Below are 21,352 nucleotides of genomic sequence, written 5' to 3'. Positions count from 1 at the left end.
GTGGCATTGGCAGAGGTATAGACACATATATCAGTAGAAAAGAATATAGAACTAAAACCTAATATGTCACAGACTTAAATGTAAAATGTAAAACTATAATAATTTCAGGAAATGTCATAGGAGAAAATCTGGATCTAGGCCTAGGCAAAGTTCTACAATTTGACATCAAAGAACCCATTTTTAAAAATCAATAAATCATACCTCATCTAAATTAAAAACTTTTCTCTGTGAGAGATTCTATGAAGGAATGAAAGTACAAGCTACAATTTGAAAGCCATGTATCCAACAAAAGACTATCTAGAAAATGAAATTAACTCATAAAACTCAACAATCAACAACCAAAGAATCCAAGCAGAAAATGGGCAAAAGATAGCAAAAATTTCACCAAAGCATATATATAGACAGCAAATAAGCACAGTATATAATATCTTCAACATCATTAGTCATTAGAAAGATGGAAATTAAGACTTCAATGAGAATATCACTACATACATATTAGAATAAATAAAATAAAAGAAATGATAACACCAAATGCTGGCAAGGATGTGGAGGGAAGCCTATACATTTCTGGTGGGAATGTAAAATAGGTTTATCCACTCTGTAAAATAGCATGGAGATTTCTTTAAAAATAAACATGACCTTAACATATATAAGCCAGAAATCTCACTTGCGGGCATTTAGACCAGAGAATTAAAAGCTTAATTTAATAAAGAAACTTCTATACAATTGTTCACGGTAACTTTATTTGTAAGTCAATGACTGACTTGAAAAACTCAAATGTCCTTGAATTAGTGAAACAAACCGTGGTATATCCATATCATGTAATACTACTCAAAAAGTAATAAGCTCTTGACACCTGCAAACACTTTGATGGATTGGCATGGAATTATGATGCCGGGGGAAAAAAAGCCAATCCTAAAACTTACATATTTTATGATTCCATTTATAGAAGATTTTTGAAATGACAAAAATTTAGAAATGAAGATAGTTTAGTAGTTTAGTTTAGTAGATGTGGTTAGGTATGGGTAATTATTCTAGAAGGAAGATAGGTGTGATTGTAAAATGATAACACTAGGGAGATCACTGTAGTTTTGGAATTATTTAGAGTCTTGTCTATTGTGCTGGATACATGGACCTACATGTCTGATAAAACTGCACAGAAATAAGTATACACACTCTAAGTAAAACTGGAACAATCTATTTTTTTAATTTTTATTTATTCATGAAAGACAGAGAGAGACAGAAGCACAGGCAGAGGGAGAAGCAAGCTCCTCACAGGGAGGCCGATGTGGGACTCAATCCCGGGACCCAGGATCAGGCCCTGAGCCAAAAGCAGATGCGAAACGGCTGAGCCACCCAGGTGTCCCAAAACTGGAACAATCTAAATAAGAGCAATGGATATTATCAATTTCAGTATCTTGGTTCTGATATTATACTATAATTTTGTAATATATTATCATGGGGAAAATTGGATAAATTGTACATTGGATTTCTAAGCATTATTTCTCTAAGCATTATGTGGATCTTGGGCAACCCAGGTTGCTCAGCGGTTTAGTGCCCCCTTCAGCCCAGAGCATGATCCTGGAGGCCACAGATGGAGTCCCACATCAGGCTCCCTGCATGGAGTCTGCTTCTCCCTCTGCTCATGTCTCTGCCTCTCTCTCTCTCTCTGTCTCTCATGAATAAATAGATAAAATTAAAAAAATAAAAATAAAAAGGAAGCATGTTCTATTAAAAAAACAACTACATGTGGATCTACAATCATCTCAAAATAAAATGTTAAAAATATCTTTAAAATATATTTTTTTACAAAAGACACTTATCTAATTCATTCTGAATCTATGCTGCATCCATCCAGGGGAAGAAATATCTAGTATATGGATTATTGAAATTGCATAGATCCTGAATGATAGTTTTGAGGCAGCAAAGTGAATTTCTTGTGTCAAGTATCTTACTATCCACCTACCAGTATTCGATTTAGGATTCAGAAGAAAGATACCATACAGAGCCATTTATACAGCTACTGAAACTAAAAAATTAAATCATACTTTTTCTTATCAAAAGTAATTATAATCAGACTAATTTTCCAACTGAGTAGTGTACTGAACATTTTCCATAAATTGACTAAACTATATTTGTGGTACCAAGATTTTTTAAAAGGTGCCTTTTTAAAGCACAAATAAAATGTACAATATATGAGAAATTATATCCTTAGCAAATTAAAAATATGAAAGAGAAGCTTCAAGATTTGTTTAGGGGATATGAGAGAAAAAAGAAAAAAATTCCCTTAAAATTCTGCTTTTGAAAAGTCTCTGCTGTTCTGATACATCAAGACCCTGGGGAGTTCCCCTCAATCCAAGTGGAACTCCAATATGACTTCTCAATTGTTTTCTGTTCAGGATTCTCTATGCAGTATTTGACATTAGGCTGGGCAAATGTTCCATCTTTTGAGGGAGGAATAACAGGCTTGCTCATTATCCCTGTGTGGGATATTTTTAGGATTTTTTTTCTGGACACTCTAAGCACTTCAACTATCACCCATTAAAAAAGTGATACGGAGTTCATGATGAATTAAAGATTTATATCTTAAACCACTTATGGTAAATAGTATTGTCAGGGCTTATTCCTTTTGACAGAAGCACAATCTAAAGCACATTGTGATTTAAGGTGACTTCTTGGAAATCACAAAATAGCTTTAAGAAATAGAAACTGAGAAGAATTGCAGATCTCCTCACACTCAATTCTGATAACTTAAAGTCATTGGTAATTATTATGTGTTATATGAATGAACACTAACACCCACCAATAGCCTTAGGAAGTCACATTACTTGCTATTCTCACTTTAAGGATGGATAATAAAATTTTGGAAGAGTTAATATATCTATCCAAGGTCATGAAGCTATTAGGTGCTAAAGCCATAAAGCCAGAGATCCAATCTTAAGGTACCTGGTGCCATTATCCCATATACTGAAAGATGACACTGTACTGCAAAATCATAACAGTCCTGGCCTGTCTACTTCTTTACCTGAAATTAGGATAAAATAAAGAATTGTTAAAGAAAAAAAAAAGAAAAACAAAGCAAAAAGCTAAAGCAAAGTAAAAAAAATGAAACTATGATCACATGCTAAGTGTTATGAAGAAGAGTAAGATTTGTGTGACAAGGTGATCAGAAATATGAATTAAGTAAGGAAGGTGGTTATAGGGATATCTGAAGGCAGGCGATTACAGGAAAGCACATAGAAAGTCATGGAAACATGCCTAGTGAGTTAGTGTTAGAGAATAGAAAAAGAGGCTACTGTGGCTGGAGAAAAAGTTACTTATTCATTCAACAAATATTTAAGTATCCATTGATCCTTGAACTACTATAGGCATTTAGGATACATTAATGCTCTCCTGTAATTCATATTGTTGCACCACAGGAGATGGACAACTTAAAAAAAACATATGAGTAAAATATATTGTATTCCAAAAGGTGGTAAATAATGTGGGAAAGAAAAAGAAACAAATAGGGAAGACGTGGAATTAGGAGTGTGGGGTGAAGGAAACTTAAAAAATATTAGCTATTCTTGTAATTGATAGGACTTTTATTGAGTTGAAGTTTTCTCTTTTGTTCCGCTTTTGTCAGATGTCACTGCACAGAGGTCAGAACATATTTTCCCCATTTTTGGTGAGAATCTGATTCGTTAATATATCAGAACACCTGAGACACTAATATTTGACAGCTTTTCGTCATCAAGTTGCCATTTTTAAAAATATTTATTTATTTATTCATTCAGAGAGAGGCAGAGACACGGGCAGAGGGAGAAGCAGGGAGCCCAACATGCGACTCGATCCGGGGTCTCCAGGATCACACCCTGGACTGCAGGCGGTGCTAAACCGCTGCGCCACCGGGGCTGCCCCTCAAACTGCCATTTTAAATCCGAGAAGGACAAACATTATATGGTCTCATTCATTTGGGGAATATAAAAAATAGTGAAAGGGAATAAAGGGGAAAGGAGAAAAAATAAGTGGGAAATATCAGAAAGGGAGACAGAACATGAAAGACTCCTAACTCTGGGAAACGAACTAGGGGTGGTAGAAGGGGAGGTGGGTGGGGGGTGGAGGTGACTGGGTGGCGGGCACTGAGGTGGGCACTTGACGGGATGAGCACTGGGTGTTATTCTGTATGTTGACAAATTGAACACCAATTAAAAATAAATTTATTTTTAAAAAACTGCCATTTTAAAGTTAACATCCCCTTCTGTGTACCCAGTAAATTCAGACATTAGTTTCCTGGGTTTGAGACCTGGCCTGATAGAAACTCTGAACAGGTGCGGACACATTGTGCCGTGCTTTCCACCCAAGGAGACAGATGCAAGCAGGTGGAGTGAGCATGTGTAATCGTGACCCTTTCACTTTGTGGAACTGAACTGAACTCCATTTCTCAGGGCGGGTCAGAAGTCTAGCCCCGCTTTCCAGTACAGCTAATTGAGTCACAGGGGTCATGTGAACTAAGCTCTGCCAATTGAAGTCCTCTTCCAGCTAGTTTAACTTTGGGAAGGAACCATTAAAATGCCGATCGTTACCAAGACTGGGTTTTGTTTCTGGCACGTTCTCGAGAGGAAGTAAAAGGCTCCTGCTGCTGAGGTCTTGGATCGCACCCAAGTTTTTTCCAATTCTTGTAATTAGGTAAATTATAGCAGTATTCTTTCTTTTTTAAAAGAGAAAGCCTTTTTAAAAAAAAAGTATATTTATTTATTCATGAGAGAGACACACACACACAGAGGCACAGAGAGAAGCAGGCTCCATTCCATGCGGGGAGCCTGACGTGGGACTCGATCCTGGGTCTCCAGGACCACACCTGGGACTGAAACTGGCGCTAAGCCACTGAGCCACCCGGGCTGCCCGGCAGTAGCCTTTCTATAAATTAACCTATATTCACCTAATTTACCCACCGTTAAGGTTGAGGGAATTAAAACAAAAAATCCAGTTGGATTACTCAGTTTTCCACTTTCCTCTCAATCCTCTGTGCATCCCTCATCCTAACGTATGATTCACTTTAGTTGTGTGGCTAATCATTTCATGTTCTCTCTTTAAACCCCCCTGGAAGCGTTTCTCTTTTTTTTCCCTCTTCTTCAAAAAAATTGTAATTCTCCTTTGCATCTTAGTTTTGCTTGCACTTAGTTTTTTTTTTTTAATGCACCTAGTTTTGATATTCTAAGCTTTAAATTGTAAATAGTGAATTATATATATTTCTGACTTGCATTTCATTTATTTTATATTTAAAAATGCTTTTTTATCTAAAAAGCAAATAGATATTCATCTACATCTTGGAGATGACTGCAGTTTTATTTCTTATAATGGACCCTCTAAAGCAGTTTGAATTCATTTTTAATGGATGATGTGATATGAGCATTTGTCTATCTTTCTAATTATCCTCCTAACTATATTTCAGTTGGTTAGATTGTTGTTAAACAGTGTCATTTACAGAATAACCCTTCTTTTAGCCCTTGATTTTATCTTTATAATTTTTAATTTTGAAATAATTTTAGACTTACAGAAATGTTGTAAAAAATAGCACATAAAGTTTTCACTGAGATTTCCCTAATGTTAAATTAGAAAAATTATATAAAAACTATGAAATTAACACTGATGCAGTACTATTAACAAATCCACATACTTTATTTGCATTTCACCAGTTGTCCCAATGATCGGTCCTTTATCTATTCCAGGATCCATTCAGGATACCACATTGCATTCGGCTGTCATTTCTCCTTAGTCTCCTTAAGGCTGACAGTTTGTCAGTCTCTGAGTCTTTCACAGCCCTCACATTTTGAAGGTACTGGTATTTTACAGAATATCTGTCAATTTGGATTTGTCTCATGTTTTCTTATGATTAGATTGAAGTTATACATTTTTGGCAAGAATATCTCCTTTATTCTCTTCCCCTTCACCCCACTGATGATGGAGAGATTTCTACTCTATTGTTGTGGGACTTGCTGAGCACATGACACGACACTGGACAGATGGGATTCATGAAGGTTATCAGTAACATTTACTCATAGTGTTGGGGACGAGGACACTAGATGTCGGGTAGAGCCTCGCAGGTTACACTCTGGAAGAGAGTGAACAATTGGGGCTGTGGGGAGGCAGTTTTGTAATAGCAGGAGGGATGGAGTGACTCTTGGTTCACATGGAAAGTTATGATTGGTTTGTTTGAATAATTCTGGTGGGGAACTAAAACCCCATTATTCAGGGATAAGCAGGCACTGTACCTTAGTTCCCATGATAAGGAGGGTTCTTTGCTAAGGGGGTCTTATTTGTGGGAGCACAATAGGGAGGAGAACATGTGGTTAGGCCATTTGAGGCCTTCTGGGTTTTCTCCAGATGTCAAGGCATACATATGATTGAGATTTAATTTTAAGTCTTACACACTATACTGCATAAGTAATTTTGTTCCCTTTCCATCCATCATGTCATGGGGCACGTGATGTCCTTATGTTATATTACTAATCATATTCATCTTGATCACTTGATTAAGGTGGTGGCAATTGTGTTGCTCCATTGTAATGGTGTTTTTTTCCATTTGTAAGTAATAAATACTGTATAGTAAATACTTTGAGTATAAAGATATTCTCTTTATTCTTTTTTTAAAAAAGATCTTATTTATTTATTCATGAGAGACACGCAGAGAGAGAGGCAGAGACATAGGCAGAGGGAGAAGCAGGCTCCATGCAGGGAGCCCGATGTGGGACTTGATCCTAGGACTCCAGGATCACACCCTGAGCTGAAGGCAGACACTCAACTGCTGAGCCATCCAGGCATACCAAGATATTCTCTTTCTTCTCAGACCTTTACTCACTTCTTTTAGAATCCATCTGGGGATCTTGCCTACAACAATTATTACCTATTGATGACTTTCAATTTCCTCATTTCTACTACTTCTATTTATTGGAATTCTCCTGAAAAGCTGTTTTTTCTCCTTCATTTATTTATTTTATAAGTTTTAAAGTAATTTATAAAGATTATTTTATAAAATGTATTTCAAATTATTGATTCAAATAATTTATATAAATATTGACTCATGAATAACTATGTTGCACATGAGTTATAATCAAATTATATGACTGTTTATTTTATTCCTCACATCATTCCAACTTTGGTCATTGGGAACTCCTTTTGGTTGGTTCTGTGTTCTTTCAAAATGACCCTATCCTTTTTTTTAAGATTATTTATTTATTTATTCATGAGATACAGAGAGAGAGAGAGAGAGAGAGAGAGAGGCAGAGACATAGGCAGAGGGAGAAGCAGGCTCCATGCAGGAAGCCTGATGTGGGACTTGATCCCGAGACTCCAGGATCACACCCTGGATAGAAGGCAGGTGCTCAACCCCTGAACCACCCAGGCGTCCCAACCCTATCCATTTTTATGTACTTCTTTCCTTAATGGCATAATAAGACTTTCATATTCACCTTGTGTTTTTTTTTCCCTCACCACAGTCCTGGAATCCAGCTATTTCTTTAAGGAGCCACATTTCCTTTCTTGAAGAATGACATTTAGAAACTAATACTTCAATCTGTGTTAATTGCTACTGGGGTTTCATTGATGCTAGGCCCTCTCCATCGACAAAGGTAGGAAATATTTTGTATATACATATATGCCCATACTTACAGATATAGCTATATTCATTTCTGTGTCTACCTATATTATAGATATATAAAATTTAGGAGCTCAGACTGATAATTCTGATTTCAATCCATTCTAGCTTTATTTATAACTTCTTTCTCTGACCTAGCTTTCATTATCTACAATATTTACTTGTTTGTTCATTTCTGGTGTATGTATAAAGTAGTTGGAAAAATGTGAAACAATACACTTGTTAGAAACAGATTTGCTAATATGTGTTTATGACCAGTTCTTTTTGTCTTTAGCCTTGGAGGATGCAATCAAAATACTGTTTTCCCAGGTTTCTTAGTTTAGCTATGTTCTTCATCTCATGAGTGAAGTTAATCATTTGTAATATAGTTAATATAGTTAATCTGTTGTAATTGTGATATAGTTACTCTGTTGTTTGTATTTCAAGTTGGGTTCCTCCCGCATCCTGGCTGATTTTATTGTTTATTTTTGTGTATAATATGTGATACAGATCTTTTCTTTTTTCCCAAAATGTCTCAGTTGTTCCAGCAGCATTTATTTTTTTTATTTTTTATTTTTAAAAATTTTTTTATTTATTTATGATAGTCACACACAGAGAGAGAGAGAGGCAGAGACATAGGTAGAGGGGGAAGCAGGCTCCATGCACCGGGAGCCCGACGTAGGATTCCATCCCGGGTCTCCAGGATCGCGCCCTGGGCCAAAGGCAGGCGCCAAACCGCTGCGCCACCCAGGGATCCCTCCAGCAGCATTTATTAAATGTCTCTTTGCCCCAGTGATTTTACATGCCCTTTTATTATATATTAATATTTCCACATGTTCTTGGGCATATTTTGAGGTTTTCTTTTCTATTCTATGAGGCTGTTGTCTATTCATGTACCAGTCCCACAATGTTATCATTACATGGGCTTTATAGTATACTTCAATGGCTGGTATCATTACCCCCCTCTCACAGGTTTTCTCTTTCACTTATATCCTGGTTATTCTTGCATTTTTTAAGTATATGAATTTCATTATCAACTTGTCTAACTGCATAAAAGTGTTTGCTGATATTTTTGAGATTGTATTAAAATTATACATTAGCTTAGGGAGAATTGACATTTTTAAAACTGTTGAGTTATTCTGTCAAAGGACAGCGAACACGTTTTCATTTATTCAGGTTTCCTCTGTGTCCCTCAGGAATGTTTTATACAAAAAAGTGAGAGAGAAGGAGACAAACTGAGAAACAGATTCTTACCTATAGGGAACAAACTGAGAGTTAGGAGAGATGTGCGAGGGAGGGGTTAAATAGATAATTGGAAATAAAGAATGCACTTATGATGAGCGTAAGATGTTGTAAGGAAGTGTTGAGTCACTATATTGTACACCTCAAACCAATATTACACTATATGTTAACTAACTGGAATTTAAATAAAAACCTAAAAAAAGTCCTTATATAGATGTTCTTATTAAGTTTATTCCTATGCATTTAATCTTTTTTGTTGCTATTGCAGATAAGATGTTTTCTACAAATGTGTCCTCCAACTGGTTTATGTGGGGTACGTATGTATGTTTGTATGTATAAAGACTTGATTTTTGAATGTTAACTTTTTACCTTATTGATTTCTTTTATTGCTTACATTAATTTGTCATTGTCTCTATGGGACTTTTTGTTTGTATAGATATACTATATTATCTCCATATTAAAATGGCTTTCCTTCTTGTTATCCATACTTATAGATCTAATTGATTTCTCTAGTCAACTAATATATAGTACAGGATTGAATAGAAATGAAGTAGTGTTCTTCTTGACCTTAATGGAAAACCTCTAGTGGTACCCTATTAATAAAATATTATAGATCTTGGAAACTAGCCCTTTATCTGATATGTCATTTGCAAATATCTTCTCCCATTCTGTAGGTTGTCTTTTAGATAAAGGGCTAGTTTCCAAGATCTATAAAGAACTTATTAAACTCAACACCAAAGAAACAAGCAATCCAATCATGAAATGGGCAAAAGACATGAACAGAAATCTCACAGAGGAAGACATAGACATGGCCAACATGCATATGAGAAAATGCTCTGCATCCCTTGCCATCAGGGAAATACAAATCAAAACCACAATGAGATACCACCTCACACCAGTGAGAATGGGGCAAATTAACAAGGCAGGAAACAACAAATGTTGGAGAGGATGCGGAGAAAAGGGAACCCTCTTACACTGTTGGTGGGAATGTGAACTGGTGCAGCCACTCTGGAAAACTGTGTGGAGGTTCCTCAAAGAGTTAAAAATAGACCTGCCCTACGACCCAGCAATTGCACTGTTGGGGATTTACCCCAAAGATACAGATGCAATGAAACGCCGGGACACCTGCACCCCGATGTTTATAGCAGTAATGGCCACAATAGCCAAACTGTGGAAGGAGCCTCAGTGTCCATCAAAAGATGAGTGGATAAAGAAGATGTGGTTTATGTATACAATGGAATATTACTCAGCTATTAGAAATGACAAATACCCACCATTTGCTTCAACGTGGATGGAACTGGAGGGTATTATGCTGAGTGAAGTAAGTCAATCGGAGAAGGACAAACATTATATGTTCTCATTCATTTGGGGAATATAAATAATAGTGAAAGGGAATAGAAGGGAAGGAAGAAGAAATGTGTGGGAAATATCAGAAAGAGAGACAGAACGTAAAGACTCCTAACTCTGGGAAACGAACTAGGGGTGGTAGAAGGGGAGGAGGGCAGGGAGTGGGAGTGAATGGGTGACGGGCACTGGGGGTTATTCTGTATGTTAGTAAATTGAACACCAATAAAAAATAAATTAATAAAATAAAATAAAATAAAATATTAGCATTAAGAATTCATCAGACATTGCCTGATTCCTATTTTTTAAAGATTTTTACTTATTTATTTATTCATGAGATAGAGAGAGAGAGGCAGAGGCACAGGCAGAGGGAGAAGCAGGCTCCATGCAGGGAGCCTGATGTGGGACTCAATCCCGGGTCTCCAGGATTAGGCCCTGGGCGGAAGGCGGCACTAAACCGCTGAGCCACCCCACCCAGTCTGCCCAGATTCCTATTTTCTTGAGGTTTTTTTTCCCCCTTTTTTAAAACATGAATGGGTGTTGAATTTTTTTTCCCATGGGTTTGTTTAGTGTCTATGGTGATAATCACATGGTATTTGTCCTTAACTATATTAGTATGGTGAATGATATAAATGAAATCCCTAATATAGAACAAATCTTGTATTAATGAAATAAATAAATCCCACTTGGTAACAGTTTATTGGTTTCTAAATGTATTATTGGATGTTTACCAATATTTTCTTCTTTTTGTATCTACACCTTAATTGTCAATGTTATACTTGCTTCATAAAAGGGGTTAAGGAATGTTTATTCCTTTTAAATGCTCTTGAATAATTTGTAGAAAATTGGTACTATCTGATTTTTGAGGTTACTAGAATTCACCTGTACTACCATTTGAGTGGTGCTTCTTAGGGGTAATACTTTTTTTTTTTTTTTTTTTTTGGAGAGAGCAGTGTGGGGAGGAGTGGCAGAAGGAGAGGGAGAGAGAGAGACTTTTTTTTTTCAGGCTTGAATTCATTTATTGATGCGTTGGACACAATAAAACCACAACTGTTATCAAAAAGTTTCCCTCCCCTCCCCCCTTCTTGTCCTCCCTTGGAAATCTCTAAAGAAAGAAAAGATGCAGGTGGATACTGGCAAAGTCCCATATTGTGGGGTGAAGGAACAGTGCTGGGGTGGGATGGAGGTTGTAACGTTAACTTTGACAGCATGAAAATGGGTCTTATTTTTTAATAAAATAATTTTTATTGGTGTTCAATTTACCAACATACAGAATAACACCCAGGGCTCATCCCGTCAAGTGTCCCCCTCAGTGCCTGTCACCCACTCACCCCCACCCCCCGCCCTCCTCCCCTTCCACCACCCCTAGTTCGTTTCCCAGAGTTAGGAGTCTTTATGTTCTGTCTCCCTTTCTGATAATGAAAGTGTGTCTTGAGCGTATGTCAGCCTGGATCCCAACACTCAGCTTCACAGTGAGGGAGCTGGGTGCTGGTTGCAAGGAGGCAAAGCTGGATTTAGTGTTAGGGACCAGTTTGGGGTGAGGAGCTGGAGGGGAAAGCTCTTTGTTTGGGAGCCCTGGCAGGGGGGTTGGTGTTAGCTGGGTCCAGAGTCTGAGGGAGACCTAGTGTGCCCCCCACCCACCTGGGGTTCACCAGGAATCAATGAAAGGCTGAGAGGAGAGCTTGTGTGGGGTTGATCACCCCTGTTAAAACTGGGCCCAGCCAGAGAAATCACCCCACCTACCTCTCTCCTACCCTCTCTCCAGCCCCAGCCCCACCTTGCCTTTGCCCCCACTTAACACTGCTCCCTTTCTCCTCCACGGTCTTCTACTCCCCTGGGGTCACCTTGTCCAAATAGCCTTGAACCCTCTCCAGCTTGAGACCCCATCTGCCACCTCCAGTGGTTCTCCAGAGAATCCAGTGAATGGGGAGGGCCTCCACAGAGTTGTCCCCAGGCTCAAAGGTAATATTCCTAGGGCCTCTGGCCACGGGAGAGAAAGAGACTCTTAAGCGGGACTTGATCTCACAACACAGATGATGACCTGAGCAGAAATCCAAAGTCCATTGCTTAACTGACTGAACCACCCAGACATCTCCTAGGAGTAAATTCTTAATAGCTTTCTCTATTTCTTCTTTGAAAATTGGCTAATTTAAGCTTTATAACACTAACATCAGAATTTTGATCATCTGCGTTTCTCTAGGAAATTATCTGTTTCATGTAGACTTTCAATTTATTTGCATAAACGTTTGCAAAACAATGTATTTTATTTCCCTTTTCTATTTCAATGGTTATTTTTCCTTTGTCATTTATTATTCTGTATATTTGTGCCCTCTCTTGCTTTATCAGCTGTAGTTTCTCTATTTTAAAAAGCAGAATTTTGATTTTTTAAATTTTGCATTTCATTAATTTCTGCTAAAGCTAATATTATTTCTTCCCTTGTGCTTTTTTTGTTTATTCAGTTGTTTCCTGTTTTGTAGTTTTTTGAAAACATATTTTAATTCATTTATTTTCATTATTAATCATAAAAATATTTAGTACTCCAAATATGCCTCTGATCACTGCTTTAAATGTATCTCATAGATTGTGATATGTAGTTTTTTATTGTATTTCTTTATAAAAATTTATGTAACTTTATTTGTATCTCCTTTCTTAAAGTTTTTATTTAAATTCTAGTTAGTTAACATACAGTGTAAAATTAGTTTCAGGTGCAAAATTTGGGGTCTTTTGTGGTTCCATACAAATTTTAGGATTATTTGTTCTAGCTCTGTGAAAAAAGCTGTTGGCACTTTGATAGAGATTGCATTAAATGAGTTGATTGCTTTGAGTAGTGTGGACATTTTCAAAATATTTGTTCTTCTGATCCAAAAGCATGGAATGTCTTTCCATTTCTTTATATCATTTTCAATTTCTTTCATTAGCATTTTATATTTTTCAAAGTGCTGGTCTTTTCCCTCTTTTGTTAGGTTTATTTTTAGGTATCTCACAGTTTTTGGTGCAATTTTAAATGGGATTGATTCCTTAATTTGTCTTTCTGCTGCTTCATTACTGGTGTATAGCAACACAACAAATTTCTGTACGTTGAATTTGCATTCTGCGTTTTTGCTGAATTCATTTTTCAGGTCAAGAAGTCTTTTGGTGCAGTCTTTCAGGTTTTGTATATATAGTATCATGTTACCTGGAAAAAATCAAAGTTTTAGTTGCCAATTTGGATGCCTTTTATTTCTTTTTGTTGTCTGATTGTTGTGGCTAAGACTTCCAGTACTATGTTAAATAAAAGTGGTGAGAGTGGACATCCCTGCCTTGTTCCTGACCATACAGGAAAAGCTCTCAGTTTTTCCTATTTATGATGATATCAGCTATGGGTTTTTCATATATGGCCTTTATTGTGTTGAAGTATGTTCCCTCTAAACCTACTTTGTTGAGTTTTATCATGAATGGAGGTTTTACTTTGTCAAATGCTTTTCCTGCATCTATTGAAATGATCATACAGTTCTTATCTTTTGTTTTATTAATGTGATGTATTACATTGACTAATTTGTAAATATTGACCCACCCTTACAACTCAGGAATAAATCTCACTTGATCATCGTTAATGATTGTTTTTAATGTATTGCTGAATTAGGTTTGCTAATATTTTCTTGAGAAATTTTGCATCTGTGTGCATCAGGGTTATTGGCCTGTAGTTCTCTTTTTTAGTGGAGTCTTTATCTGATTTTGATATCGGGGTAATGCTGGCCTCATAGAATGAATTTGGAAATTTTCCTTCTTTTTCTGTTTTTTGTTTTTGTTTTTGTTTTAATCATTTGAGGTAAATAGTAGTAATGCTTCTTTAAATGTTTGGTAGAACTCTCCATGTGTTCTTGGACTTTTGTTCATAGGGAGTTTTTGGTTACTGATTCAATTTCTTTGCTAGTTATTAGTCTTTGGAAGTTTTCTATTTCTTCTTGTTTTAGTTTTAGTAATCTATAATTTTCTAGGAATTTATCCATTTTTTATAGGTTGTCCAGTTTGTTGGCATATAGTTTTTCATAATATTTTCTTATAATTGTTTGTGTTTCTGTGGTGTTGGTTGTTATTTCTCCTCTCTTATTTGTGATTTTATTTATTTGGGTTCATTCTCTTGGTGACAAATCTAAAGTTTATCAATTGCATTATTTTTTTCAAAAAACAACTCCTACTTTCATCGATCTGTCCTATTGTTTTTTTAGATTCCATCTCATTTATTTCTGTTCTAATCTTTATTATTTCCTTCTTTCTGCTGGCTTAGGCTGCATTTATTGTGCTTTTTCTAGCTCCTTTAGGGATTAGGTTAGGTTGTTTATTTGAGATTTTTCTTCTTTAGGTAGTCCTGTGTTGCTTTATATTTCCTTCTTAGGACCATATCTGCTGTGTTCCAAAGGCTTTGGACCATTGTATTTTCATTTTCATTTGTTTCCATCGATTTTTTAAATTTCTTTTATTTCCTGGTTGACCCATTCATTTCTTAGTAGCATGTTCTTTAACCTCTATATATTTGTGGTCTTTCCAGGGTTTTATTGTAGTTGACTTCACATTTTGTAGCATGTGGTCAGAAGAGGTGCATAGTATGACTTCAGTACTTTTGTAGTTGTTCAGGCCTGTTTTGTGTCTTAGTATGTGATATATTCTAGAGAATCTTCCATATGCACTTGAAAAGAATATGTATTCTGCCGTTTTAGAATGGAAAGTTCTGAATAATTCTTTGAGTCCATCTGGTCTAGTGTGTCATTCAAAGCCATTGCTTCCTCGTTGATTTTCTGTTTAGATGATCTGTCCATTGATGTAAGTGGGGATGTTGAAGTCCCCTGCTATTATTGTATTATTATTGATTGGTTCCTTTATGTTTGTTATTAATTGTCTTATATATTTGGGGGCTCCCATGTTAGGTGCATGAATATTTATAATTGTTATATCTTATTGGATTTTCTCCTTTATATCTCCTTTTTTAAATTTAATTTCTCCTTTATAGCTTTTGTTGTAGTCTTTGTTTTAAAGTCTAGTTTACCCAATATAAGTATTGCTACTCAAGTTTTCTTTTGATGTCCAATTGCATGATAGCTATTTCTCCATCCCCCCATTTTCAATCTGCAGGAGTCTTTAGGTCTAAAATGAGTCTCTGATAGGCAGCATATTGGTGGGCCTTGTTTTTTTTTTTTTAATCCAGTCTCACATCTTACGTCTTTAGATTGGAGTGGTTGTTCCATTTACATTCAATATAATTATTGATTGATATGTATTTAGTGCCATTTTATTACTTGTTTTGTCATTGTTCCTGAAAATTTCCTCTGATCCTTTCTTGGCTTTGTTACTTTTGGCCTCTCTTTTCCACTCAAAGAATACCCTTTATATTTCTTGGAGGGCTGGTTTAGTGATCATGAACTTTAGTTTTTGTCTGGGAAACTCTATCTCTCCTCTGTTCTCAATCATAGCCTTGCTGGATAAAATATTCTTGGCCTCAGATTTTTCCTATTCAGCATGTCGAATATATCATGCCTCTCTCTTCTGGCTTGCCAGATTTCTATTGGAAAATCCACAGCTAGCCTTATGAGTTTTCTCTTGTAACTTACGGACTTCTTTTGTCATGCTGCTTTTAAGATTTTTTTCTTTATCACAGTAATTTGCAAATTTAATTAAAATACGTCTTGGTGTTGGCCTGCTTTCGCTGATTTTGATGGGAGTTCTCTATACCTCCTGGATTTGATACCTTTTTACTTCCCCAGATTTTTTTTCTTTTTTTTTAAATTTCTATTTATTTATGATAGTCACACACACACACACACACACACAGAGAGAGAGAGAGAGAGAGAGAGGCAGAGACACAGGCAGAGAGCAGAGAAGCAGGCTCCTGCACCGGAAGCCTGACGTGGGATTCGATCCCGGGTCTCCAGGATCGCGCGGTGGGCCAAAGGCAGGTGCCAAACCGCTGCGCCACCCAGGGATCCCCTACTTCCCCAGATTAAGGAAGTTTTCTCTCTCTCTTTTTCTTCTAGGACTCCAATAATACAAATGTTATTACTTTTGATTGAGTCACTGAGTTCTCTAAGTCTGTTCTTGTGTTCCATAATCTTTTTTTCCAGCTTCATTATTTTCTATTATTTTCTCTTCTATATCATTTATTTGTTCCTCTGCTTCTTCCATGCTTTTGTTCATTGCATCAAATTTGTTTTAAATCTCAGTTATTTTATGTTTCATTTCTGTTTTTTAATTCCTTTATCTCTGCAGTAAGGGCCACCCTAAGTCTTCCATTCTTTTCTCAATCCCAATGAGTACCCTTATGATTGTTGCTTTAAATTCTCCCTATAGCATGTTACTTATATCTTTGTTGGTTAGATCTCTGGCCATGACAGCATCTTGTTCTTTATTTGGGATGAATTTCTCCACCTCCTTTTGTGTGTTAGAAAAGCCAGTTATGTCTTGTACTTCTAAAATGAATGGCCTATGTAAAAAATAAAATAAAATTAATAAAAGGAACAGCCTTTGAAGAAGAGTCATGTACTGCCCAGTGCCTGGTGCTTCATGGATGTCTCTGGTGTGTGCTGCATGTGCTCTACTATTGTGTTTTGGCTGCTCTGTCATTCAGGCTAGTCATCTACAGAGTCTCTCCTTGCCTCCTGTGGGCAATGTTTGGTCCCTGGCCTGAATGTGGGAAGTTTTAAGTAGGTGTCCTCTGGTCTGCTTATGAAATGAGACTGGACACCTCCTCCACCAGAACTGAGGCCCTGCAGAATACTCTGGTCAGGAGATGTGGTTTGGGCAGGGGTTTGTGCTGGACTTCTGGGGGTAGGGTCCCTACCACACTGGGACTGAGGCAAGCATGACTGAGATGGGTAGTTACATGGGAATGCAGTTGGTGGAGCTTAATGTAAGCAAGTTAGGTAGCCAGTGTCAACAGTGTGCTGCTTCTGACAGGTGGCTCTGTGTTTATGCCAAGCAGTAGAGGAGGGAAATGATGTCTCTGAATGCTACCATTCAGGGATACACTCTGAGAAGAGTGAATCATCTCCTCACTGTGTGCCTCAGACACTCTTCAGATTGCTGTTTCCATGCTGTCTGCCCTTAGGTTTGCCTGCCTTCTCTCCAGGAGCAGTGCAGTGCCCTGAAGGCTCTATCTTAGCCAAACCCACTGACTTTTGAAACTCCTGGCTTTAAGCCCCTCTGGTTGCAAGACTTATGATTCAAACCCTCTGATTCTCCAAGCCTATGGCTTTGGGGAAATATTCCACTATTCTCTTTCCCTGTGTGCTCCTCTCTCTCTTGCCCTTCTCTGTGACCATGTCTTCCTCTTCCTCTACTCTGCTGAACCCATGATCCATTTCTTCCCTAAACTGTGTCACCACACTTGTTACTTTCTTTGATGTGCCCTTTTCTCTTCCTTTAGTTGTGGTGTTTGTTCTGTCAGTCTTTTGGCCAACCTCTGGAGTATTCAGGATGATTTGATAGTTATCCAGTTGTGTTCATGGGATGAGGCAAGCCTAGGGTCCTACTACTCCAATGCCATCTTCCTCCTACCAAGCTTTGTATCTCCTTTTTAACTTAACATTTTTAAAATAGGGATCCCTGGGTGATGCAGCGGTTTAGCGCCTGCCTTTGGCCCAAGGTGCGATTCTGGAGACCCAGGATCGAATCCCACGTCAGGCTCCTGGTGCATGGAGCCTGCTTCTCCCTCTGCCTATGTCTCTGCCTCTCTCTCTCTCTCTCACTGTGTGCCTATCATAAATAAATAAAATTTAAAAAAACATTTTTAAAATAGATGCTTTAAAAACTTTTTCAGGTAGAAAAACCTGTTCTCCATTTTTAAAAAGATTTTATTTATGTATTCGATAGAGAGCACAAGCATGGGGAGCATCAGGCAGAGGGAGAGGGAGAGGGAGAAGCAGGCCCTCCACTGAACAGGGAGCCTAATGCAAGGCTCAGTCCCAGGACCCTGAGATCATGACCTGAGCTGAAGGCAGATGCTTAACTGACAGAGCCATCCTCTGTTTTCCATTTTTTTTAGTAAGTTTAACTTTTGTTGCATTGTGATTAGATTATGATATTTCTACTTTATGGAAATTAATGATGTTTCTGTGAAATAATTATCAATTTTTGACAAGAAAATATATTCTGTATTCTCTTTCACTTTGTGTGTGTGTGTGTGTGTCACACACCATATATAATATATATGGCTTACCTTATTGATTATGTTGTTTAGATTTTCTTCGTCTGTATTCCTATACCACTTGATCTGTCTTGTACTGAGACTGATTTCTTAAATATCCTATTATTACTGTGTTGTTTTTTTTTTTTTAATCTAAGTCTCGGGCAGCCTGGTGGCTCAGTGGTTTAGCGCCGCCGTCAGCCCGGGGCGTGATCCTGGAGACCCGGGATCGAGTCCCACATCAGGCTCCCTGCATGGAGCCTGCTTGTCCCTCTGCCTGTGTCTCTGCCTCTCTCTCTCTCTCATGAATAAATAAATAAAACCTTAAAAATAAAATAAAATAAAATCTAAGTCTCCTTTCCTTTTTGCTTTATAACAGTGGTTGCTATATTATTTGGTAAGTGTTCTTAAGTGTTGTATCTTTATTGTGAATCTTGGTTTTTATCATTAAGATACATTCTTTGTCAGGTTTAATGCTTTAAAAAATTATCCTTAACAACCTGTTTTCTTAACAGCTTACTATCTTGTCCATTCTTCCTCCCCACCCCCCACCCCCGCTAATATCATTTAATACTCACCTACTGCATTATGGTCAAAAGTTTAATCTATTTTCTTTTGTTTCTCTCCTTACTCTAATTTTTAGTTGCATGATTTCTGTTTTGCTTTTCACAACATGAAGCATTTGTACATTAGTCTTCCCTCTTTTCCTTCACCTTGATTTTAGTATTAGATGTTAAAATCGGTTATTTTGGCAATATTTTCCCTGTTATCACATGTAGGATCACATTCTCAGTTCATCTTTTAGAAGATTACTTAACAAAAATTCTGTAAAGAGACATTTAGTAAATATTTTAAGCTTGTAGTCCACAGTGTCTCTGTTATAACAGCTTTTCCATTGTAGTACTAAAGCATCTATAAATAATACATAAATGATTAGTAATGGCTCTTTTCCAGTAAAACTTTATTTACAAAATGAAGAAGTGGACTTTATTTGGCATAATCGGATCATAATTTCAAGCCCCTGCTTTAGTAGATTCCTGAGGAAGGACTGTGGGGTACACAATTTCCTAAGTTCCTGTATGTTGAAAAACTGTTTTTTTTTTAATAGGCTGTGATATTTGAAGGGCACTCCAACTGGATATAAAATCTGTACCCCAGATTCTTAAAAACAAATTTTTGTTATTGAAGCATAGATGATATACAATGTTATATTAGTTTCAGGTATAAAGCAATGATTTTACATTTCTATACATTAAACAATGCTCACCACAAGAAGTATAATTATGATATGTCACCATACAATGTTATTAGAATATTGTTGACTATACTCCCTATACATTACTTTTTTTTAGTACATTTCTGTTTATAGATTTTTGAAAACATTCTGACTCAAGGTAGGTTTCATATCCTCAAATGCTTGCTTGAGTATTTAATTCTGTTTGGAGTGTTGACTCACAGTCTCCTTCTGATTCATGGTTGTTTAATATGTGGGAAGTTTGTTTCTTCATCTTTTTTGCAACGCTTTTATATGGAATTCCCTTTCCTTTTGTTCATTTGTATGATATTTAGTAGTTTTACAAGAGTCTTAGTTTATTTTTTTATTTTTTTTAAATTTTTTATTTATAATAGTCACACATAGAGAGAGAGAGGCAGAGGGAGAAGCAGGCTCCATGCACCGGGAGCCCGACGTGGGATTCGATCCCGGGTCTCCAGGATCGCGCACTGGGCCAAAGGCAGGCGCCAAACCCCTGCGCCACCCAGGGATCCTTAGTCTTAGTTTAATGATGTCCTTTTCTGTCATTATAGAAAAGCCCAGATCCTTTATTTACTTTGTATGTTTGTTTTGGTAATGGAGGCAGTTGTGAGTGCTCTGATTTTGTGGTTCTTTTCTGTCTTGCAAGATCCTTCCTCTTTCTCTTGTTTATTTTCCCTGTCATACCCAATTGCTAAAGGGTGCTTCTCCCTTCCTTTTTGCCTTTATTCTTTCCTAGAAATTATGTATTTCAGAGACTGAACCTTTAAATCATTCCTGCCCCTTTAAGTGCTTATTTTGGAGTCCCTACCCTGGATTCCCTGCTTTCATCTTCCAGGACACCTTCTGTGCTTAGTCATTCTGCTATAGTTTTAGATCAACTTTAAACTCCTCACCATCTTTCTTCCTCTTTGTCTCTTGCAGCTTTTCTTGGTCTGTCTTTGCTTGCCACAATAGCTAGTGATGGGAATATAACAAATTGTATGCTGGGATTTTATGTTTTTTTGTTGTTGTTGTTGTTTGTTCTTTTTTTACTTAAAATGATTTTGAAAGTTTGGCATTTTCCATTAAAAAATTTTTTTTGAGAGAGAGCAAGAGAGACAGCATGAGAGGAGGAGGGGCAGAGGGAGAGAGAGTATCTTAAGCAGGCTCCATGCCCAACACAGGGCTTGAGCTCATGACCCTATCATGACCTGAACTAAAATCAAGAGTTGGACACTTAATTGACTGAGCCACCCAGGTGCCCCTGGCATTTTCCATTTTAAAGTAATATTAAGGCTGTGGCACATTTACATTTTTCTTCATATTGGCTTATACCCTTTTGGAAGGAAATATTGGGAAGAAGGTACCTAGGTGGTTAAGATTGTGTTCTGCTAACTTACCTCTGATTTCTAATGGCCTTTTATCTTATGTATATATATATGTGTGTGTGAGAGTATATATATATATGAATGCATGCACATATATACTTAGACACACATAGAAGTCTATTTTTATTCTGTTTCTATGGTAGAGGTCACTGAGTTGGCTGCCTGATTCACCATATATTTATTCAATAATAATTTTGTTCATAGCTAATCTTGGAGGCAAATAAGACTGTAGATATCTTTTCAGGATTTCTAAATATTCCTCACCCTGAAGCACATTCATGAAGATGGATCAAAAGGCCATACCCACATTGCTAGAGCTTGCTGCAAAAAGTCTTCTGAGTAATGAGTCTGCAGCTATTGATGCCCTGGAAGAA

This window comes from Canis lupus, chromosome X (genome assembly GCF_048164855.1).
Source record: "Canis lupus baileyi chromosome X, mCanLup2.hap1, whole genome shotgun sequence".
NCBI classification, from domain to species: domain Eukaryota; kingdom Metazoa; phylum Chordata; class Mammalia; order Carnivora; family Canidae; genus Canis; species Canis lupus.
The sequence above is the reverse complement of the archived record's forward strand: the minus strand, read 5'-3'. Positions refer to the sequence as shown.